The following is an 8,426-nucleotide window of genomic DNA, read 5'->3' on the forward strand; positions in this document are numbered from 1 at the left end:
AAATAAATAAATAAATAAATAAATAAAGTCAGTTAAAAATAAATAAGTGCAGTGTCTTAGTTACCTTTTCTCACTGCTGAGACAAAAATGCCTGGCACCCAAAGTTAAAGGAGAAAAGGTTCATTTAGTGCACAGTTTGCAGAGGTTTCATTTCACAGTTCACCCTGGCCAGGGTAGGGTGGCATGACAGGGAGGCATGAAGAGGAAGAATAAGGCCAGCCAGATAGCTTAATGGACTAAAGCACCTGCTTAGGCAAGCAGGTGCAGGGGCCAGGGGCTCCATCCCCAGGCCTACCGTGCCAGCCCCACCCCCAGGGCACATGGAGCATTGAGGCAGTGTGGTGGTGTGCACCTGTAATCCCAGCACTTGGGAGGGTGTAAACAGGAGCATCACGAGGGGTCCCATCTAGTAGTGAGACTCTGAACACCCTGTGGACCCTTCCCTAAAAATCCAAAAAGAAAAAAAAAAAAAAAAACTCCAGTTGCACAGTATAGAATATCAAGAATCTACAAATGAAATTTCATCAAAAGGCTTCTGCACAACAAAAAAAAATAATCAATAGAGTAAAAAGCCTACAAAATGGGAAAAAAAAATGCAAGCTACTCTGCTGGTAGAAGACTGAAATGTAGAATACATAAAGAACTCAAAACATTAACCTTGAAAAAAAAAAATGACCCAATCAAAGAAATGGGCAAATGGACCGGGCATGGTGGCAAATGCCTGTAATCCCAGAACTTGGGAGGCCTGAGACAAGAGGATTGTGTTGAGTTTGAGGTCAGCCTGGTCAATAAAATGAGTTCAAGACCAATCTGCACTGCATAGTGAGACCCTGTCTCAAAAAGACAAAACAGAGGGGCTGGAGAGATGGCTCAGTAGAATAAGTGCTTGCCTGGCAAGCGCAAGGGCCTGAGTTCAATGCCTGGTTCCACCAAAAAAAAAAAAAAAAAAAGGAGGGGAAGGGGAGTTAACTCAGTGGATCAGTGCCTGCCTGGCACGCATGAGATCCAGAGTTCAATTCCTGATTACCCCCCCAAAAAAAAAGATAAAAAAGGCAAATGAACTAAATAGACAGGTCTCAAAAGAAGTATAAATGGCCAGTAGGTACATGGAAAAATGTCCATCATCGTTAGCCATTCGGGAAATACAAATCAAAACTCTGAGATTCCTCCTTAACCTGATCAGAATGGCTACCACCAAGAACACAAAGTGGGGCCGGGGAGATGGCTCAGTGGAATAATTGCTTCCCTGCAAGTGCAAGGGCGAGTTCAATGCCCAGTTCTGCAAAAAAAAAAAAAAAAAGAACACAAAGTGCAGCAACCCTTGGTGAGGACGTGGGGAGAACAGAGATGTGCTCCATTGTTGGTGGTAATGTAAGAGTGTGGCCACCGTGCAAGCACAGGAAGCAGAGTCTGGAGACTGCCAAAAAACTACACATAGAAATTCCGTGTGAAAAAAAAAAAAAAAAAGAAAAGAAAAGAAATTCCGTGTGGACGCCCAGTTAAGGCCATCCTACTATAGAGATACGTATATACTAATTTTTACAGCGGTTTAATCCATAATAGCTCGGTTCTGGAAACAGCCTACATCCCAGGTGTTCCAGTGTGTGTCTGATGTCCCCCCAAGCCTCATGAGGTCATGGTGGGGTGGACTTTTCAGAGGTGGCTGAACTGAGAGTGTGTGATTGGTTCATTGTCTAGTGCTGGGACTGGGGTGTGAATGCAGCAGGTCACCTGTGTTCAAGGCAACGTAGGGAGGCTTGTTCCTCCACGTTGCTCTTGCTGCTTTGTTTTCTTCTGCTGCCATGAACTCTGCCACCCTGCCTCAAAGCCAGAGGATGGGCCGGGGAGATGGCTCAGTAGAATAGTGCTTTCCTGGCAAGCGCAAGGGTCCGAGTTCAATCCCCGGTTCCACAAAAAAAAAAAAAAAAGCCAGATGATTATAGGCTGAAACCTCCACAAGCTGAGTTAAATAAACCTTCCCTCCTTTAATTTTGGGTGTCAGGCATTTTGTCCCAGCAGTGAGAAAAAAGTAATCATCACAAATTGGTACCAAGAGAGTGGGTTGTTACTGTGATGTTGCCTGGCAGGGGGCTTAACTGCTTTGGGAATTAATTTGGAAAGGTTTCAAGAGACTGGCTACAGAGGCCGCGCCCCTGTGCTATGAACTATATGGGAGACGCTGGTCAGTACCTGGAAAGCCAGAGTTCTGATGGAAATGCTGCCAGTGGGATGAGGTCTGGAGGCGTCTCCTAAGGACTGCGCCGGCTGCAGGACCCCAGCGGAGTGTGCTGTGCTTCGGCAGGAAGTTGACTGGCATGTTGCTTGTGTTAGGGATATTGCCTGGGTGCAGCAGGATTTCAGTGCAGTCTACTGTTGGGACGGTGGCACGGACACTCCTGAGAGCTTTTGGCCGGATCTAAGTGAAAGGTGAAGAGCCACGAGCCAGCAGTGAGTTGAAGAAGCTGTGGATGGCAAGGATGAAACAGGAGAGCATGGTGCTGGGGAGGAACCGGACCGTGAAGAGTGACCTGAGGCCTTTCCCCAGGCGGGAGAGTGCATCTGAAATGCAGGAGAGCCGTTTTTCAGTCTTGCCACGCCCTGTTAATAGCTGCTGGGAAGCAAGGATTGTGATTATCATAGCTCTTTTTTTTTTTTTGCGGAACTGGGGTTTGAACTCAGATCCTTGCATTTGCCAGTCAAGCGCTTATCCTACTGAGCCATCTCCCCGGCCCTGTCATAGCTCTTTTAATACAATTTTAATGTAGTTTTTAGATATGTACAATCAGGTTAATTAGTCAAAGTATTGTGGTTTAAATCTCCAATTTTGATCATTCCTTGAATATTTTGCTTTTGATCATGAATGAGGGCAATAGGAATTATATATGTAACTGTTATGTTACTGTAAATCTGAACAGACCAAGACACGTTAACTTTTCACAAATCTTCCACTAGACACTATGGCTTAAGGAAATGTGTCTGGTTATCAAGTTGACCAGGGGTGGATTGTGGTGGATTAACTAATGGTCAACCTGTAATCCTCAGCTGAAGTGAATCATCGTGGTGCCGGCCGTGGAAGGCTCAGCTGAAAATTGTTGCCAGCAGCATGAAAAGAGAACTGGAGGGAAGGTGATGATGTACTGCTGATTCTCCTCGGGAGGCTTTTTTTTTTTTTTTTTTGGTGGAACTGGGGAATGAACTCAGGTCCTTGCGCTTGCCAGGCAAGTACTTATTCCACTGAGCTATCTCCCCGGCCCCATGGGGAAGCTGTCTTCCTGGGTGTCCTGATAACAGACTCGGCTCTTGTCATCAGAGCTCAGTCCTTGTCACTGAGGATGCTCTGGTTCTTCTTGAGGGGGGTTCAGATGCTTACCATGAGCATTGCCTCCTGGCTCCAGTGCAGACACTTCAGCGCGCAGCGACAGATCGTTCATCCTGCTGACACACACTTTCCAGCTTCTACCACTGACATTTGGGCCTTCCCAGCACAGATCCTTGATACAGACCTGCTTGTGACATTGGTGTGGGCTCTAGGCCTCCAGCTACACTCATGGAGGACATTGCCATGAGCTCTAGGATTTTAGCTGGATTCATGCTACTGGTTTTAGGCACATGCAGAGTGTCAGAGTGATGGGGCCGGGTGGCTTCCACCCAGATTTCACAAGGCCTAGGATGCCAAACAGTGTGCCCCTGAGGAGGACAGTGTATGAAGCTGTGAGTGTGAAGTTGAATTTTCACGGGAGATCCCAGAAGTTTGGAGAAGCCAGGAAAGTGGATTGTCTGAGGAAAACTGCAAGGGAGAAGCAGAGGGGGCCTAAGAGAGAAGCTCTGGGAGCTACTACCATCAGAAGTGCCCTAAGGGACAAGCCACCCAAGCCCTTTGGAGCTCACAGCTTGTCACAGATTGCCCCTGATGTTGCTTATGGAACTGCAGGACTTGATGTTTGCCTTACTGGATTTTGGACTTGCTTTGGTCTCAATCCTTTGTATCCCCTTTCGTAAGTTTTGGAATGGAAATGTCTGTCTTGTGCCATTGAGTAGTAGAAGTGTTTAACTTTCTTTTCATTTGTGCAGGGGCTCACAGCTAAGTTTGCTTTACATCTTGGTGGAGACTTGGGACTTGGAATTTTTCAGCAGTGCTGAAGCTGTTAGGACTTTGGCAGCTCTTAAAGATGGACTAAATGCCTTTTGCATAAAGGGATGTGCACGAGTCTTTGGGGGGGCCAGAGGAGGAATGTTATGGTTTATATCTCGATGTCACAACAAAACGTCACGGGTTCATGAAGGCAGAATTTTAGGGGTGGCTGAATCTAGAGTTTGTGATTGGCTGTGTAATGCTGGGGTTGGAGGTGAGAATGCTACACCTAGCATCAGGCATAAAGCCTGCATACAGCAGAAGAAGAGAAGAGGCTTGCTCCTGCCTTTTGCTCTTGTTTTTGCTGCTTCTACCTCCATAATGGTTGCCTCTCTTGTGCCACCCTGCCTTGGAGACAGCAGACTATGGACTAAAACCTCCACAAACTGAGTCAATAAACTTTTCCTTCCTTAATTTTTTTTTTTTTTTAAACTGGGGATTGAACTCAGGCCCTTGTGCTTGCCAGGCAAGTGCTTATTTTACTGAGCCATCTCCCCTGCCCCTTCCTTCCTTAATTTTAGGTCAGATATTTTGTCTCAGCAACAAGAGAAAAGTAACACATCAGGCAACAGATGAATAGATAAAGAAAATGTGGGGTTTATACATAGTGGAACGTTACTCAGCCATAAAGAACAAAATCACATCATTCATAGGAAAATGAATGGGACTTGAGAACATATTAAGTGAGGTTAGGCAATGGAAGTTAAGTAGTACAAGGTTTCTCATAATGAAAGATTAAAATATGAGTGAAGAAATAAGTGAGTGAATAAAATGAAGGGCTAGGAAAAAAGGCAGACCAAGTGTAGGGAGACATGAAGGGAGGGGCAAGAAGACACCTTGTACTCGTGTGCCAGCTGCTCAAGGCAGACATCCGTACAAACGCACACTGATAATGATATAAACACACAAAGAGCTGGAGGTAGAGCTCAGTGTGAAGGCCCTGGGTTCAGTCTCCAGTACCACAAAAAACGCCTGACCGTTAACCAAACAATTCCACTTTACAGAGTTCATCTTATAAAAAGATGCACATTTTTGCAAAGATGTATGTACGAAGATATTTATAACTGTGTTGCTTATTGTGGGGGAACACACATATAAAACCCAAGAAATGCGTTGTTCAGAAATGTTCACGTGCACGCAAGGGTGTGCTGTGTGCACGCTATAGGGGCACGCTTACCAAGAAAGGGAATCTTACATCGCATGCGAGGAGCGTAGCCCTGGAGTCTGCATGGGGCACTGCAAAGGCCAGTCTTAACCAGTCTGAACAGGGACAAAAAAATATACTTCCTTGAGCCTCTAAAAGAGGTGTAACACCTACCTCCCAAGAGGGAGGGTCTGGTGACACTAACACATACGAACTGTCTGGCACAGCCCGCAGTGTGGTGCGTGCTCAGCTGGGACATGGACCTAGGCAAATTCATTTGTGCAGAAGCTGAGGAGTCACCAGGCAAGGGGATATTTGCTCAGGTTTTTGGCTGGAGAATCTTGAATGGTATTCAGTATTTTCTTATTTTTCTACAGGGAATGCGAACTACTTATGTAATGATGGTGTTGTGTTTTGTTTTTTTAAAGTAACAACTGAAGGGCTGGGGAGATAGCTTAGCAGAGCAAGTGCTTATTTGGCAAGTGCGAGGTCCTGAGTTCAATCTCTGGTACCGAGAGGAAAAAAAAAAACAACTGAAAAGCTTAGGGGTGGCTGAGCACACTGCCTTGGGCAGGCTGGCTGGCCACATAGCTGCTGGACAGAGCTCTGCAGGGCTGGGATAGAGGCCTGGAAGAGAGGGAAAGGCAAGGCACTGGGTGAAGGAAGGGAAAGGGGCCAGATCAGGCAAGAGGGTGAGGCACAGATGAATAGATAATGCTGCGGCCCAGGCGAGGTGTGAGCCCCTCCCGCCCTCCCTTCCCGCCCCGCACCTGGCCCCTGTAAGGGAGCTCCTGTAGAGCAGGGGCAGCCGAGCCAAGGCCCACCCATCTCCAGATCACAGTGCGCGTGGGCCGCCCCCTTCCCAGGCTGAGGCAGCCTGGCTCTGGCACGTCTACAGAGTGGCCTCACGCTCCCCGCATCGTCAAACTAGCATTCGCCCTCCATCTGGAGCTAGGAGGAGCTGGGACTCCTCCTGAATTCCCACAAGTCACCCTAAAAGAAATTAGCACCTGTCTAGAGCCACGCAGCCTCAGGAGACACATTCTGTCTTCCTCATTTTGGCCCCTTACCTGTTGCTATTGCTGTAAGACACACTGTCCCGAAACTTTTAGGTAGTGACTCAGAGCCAGAAAGGCTCCACTCAGGTTCCCCAGAATCTGGGGCCAGGCCAGAGGACTGGCGGTGTGGTGGTGGGAAGCACTGGACAGGCTGGGGCTGAAGGGCTCATTTCCAAGACAGTTTCTTTTTCTTTTCTTTTTTGGTGGAACTGGAGATTGAACTCAGGCCCTTGTGCTTGCCAGGCAAGCGCTTATTCCACTGAGCCATCTCCCTGACCCTTCTAAGACAGTTTCTCACTGGGCCAAGATCACTGGAAGCCGGGCCAGGTCATCAGCCTTATACAGGCTAGCTCAGATCTCCTGGGCAAGCGTGCTGGCCAGCAGGATGGAAGCAGCGTGGGGTGTAACGGCCGCCTTTGGACGTCACAGAGCAGCACTTCCACTTTATTTATTATTTTTTTTTATTTTTACATTGTGTGTGTGTGTGTGTGTGTGTGTGTGTGTCCAGCTCAGCCCACCAGGGGGCGGGGCTGGCTGGCATGTGGTGCTGGGGGATTGAACCGCGGTCTACTGTGCTTTGCTAAGCTTGTTCTAAATAGGTGCTTTAGACCACTGAGCCATCTCTCCAGCCCCAGCACTTCCACTTTAGTCACACAGATAACCAGACTGAAGGAAGAGGACATGGACCCACAGTTCAGTGTGAGAAGAGCTGAGAATTGGCGGCTACATTTAAATTTAATAGGATGCAAAAGAATAAAATAAAATAAAAAATTTAATAGGGTGGTGTAAGTCCCGGGCAGTGCAAGGGGAGCTAAGCGGGTGGGACAGAACCTTCCTATGCGGTCATCACGTTTGACTCTCCTCCCAGTTTCATCCCTGTGTTCATCCGCCCTTGGCCAGCCTGCATGTCCCTGCTTGGAGGGCTGGAACCTGGGAAGGATTTCAACTAATTTTCCCCACTCCTTAATCCCAGTGGCTCCTGTACTTCACCCACCACCCACAATACCTGGTTTCCCCAGGCTGGGCTCCTCAGGGGTTCTGGGGTGAAGCATCCTGCCTTCTGTCAGTGTGCCTCTCTGTGCCTAGAAGACTCGCTTCCTCCTCATCAGCTGCAGACTCTCCACCCGCCTCGCCACAGCCAGGGGTTGGTGCAGGTTCCTCTGCCACCCGTGTCTCCTCTCCTTACTCCTTACCTCTCACAGCGTTTGCGCCACTGGGTTTCTTGGGTGGCATTTTGCAGGTACTGCTGGCATCTTAGAGGTGCTGCAGGACAGCAAGGAGACTGGGACGCGTGTACAGCCTGGCGTGTCTTGTACCTTTTGTGGATGAGCACATGTCTAATTAGTGTTGCAGTACTTTGGTGCTGTAAGTAGCACAGCAGCCTCCACTCTCATTGACGAGTCAGGGTCGTCTTTATGAACATGCATAGTTACCCCGGAAGGATTAAACTAAAGAGAGCTCTCTGCCCCGTTCTGCTGTGGACCCTGATCACTATTGGAATTCTCTATTTTTTTGAGACAAGGTCTCACTATGCAGTTTGAGCTGGCCTCGTGCTCAGTTTTTGTAGCCCCTAGGCTCGTCTTGAACTTGCAGAGATCCTCTTGGCTCAAAGATTGTAGGTGTGCACCACCACGCCTGCGCAGTGGCCAAGACAGATGTGCCTTGGGATCTGGGGGCTGAGACCACGCCCAGGGATCAGGGACTGAGACTGTAGTATATGTGGTATGCAGGGCCAGGCATGGAACTCAGGTCCTTGTGCTTGCCAGTTAGGTGCTTATGCCTCTGAGCTATCTCTCCGACCCCTATGCTGGAATTCTTGAGATCTTTTTTCTGGGTATCTCTGACTCTGGCTGCCTCTCATCCCATGAGCTCAAGAATGGGGGGAGGGGGCTGCCCCTTAGCTCAGTTCTTTAAGTAGCTGCTTCAACAAAGCAGTCAGGCTCAGGTTGCTGTGGTTCGATCCCTACAACTCAAGCCAGCCAAACCTGCCCTGAAGGCATTGGGAGGAAAAAAAAAAAAGAATCTATGGTGGGTATACACGCTACCAGGTTATCATCCTAACTCATTATCTTTGCTTGTCTAAGCCAGGGGA

This window comes from Octodon degus, unplaced genomic scaffold (genome assembly GCF_000260255.1).
Source record: "Octodon degus isolate 3935 unplaced genomic scaffold, OctDeg1.0 scaffold00029, whole genome shotgun sequence".
Classification (NCBI taxonomy): Eukaryota; Metazoa; Chordata; class Mammalia; order Rodentia; family Octodontidae; genus Octodon; species Octodon degus.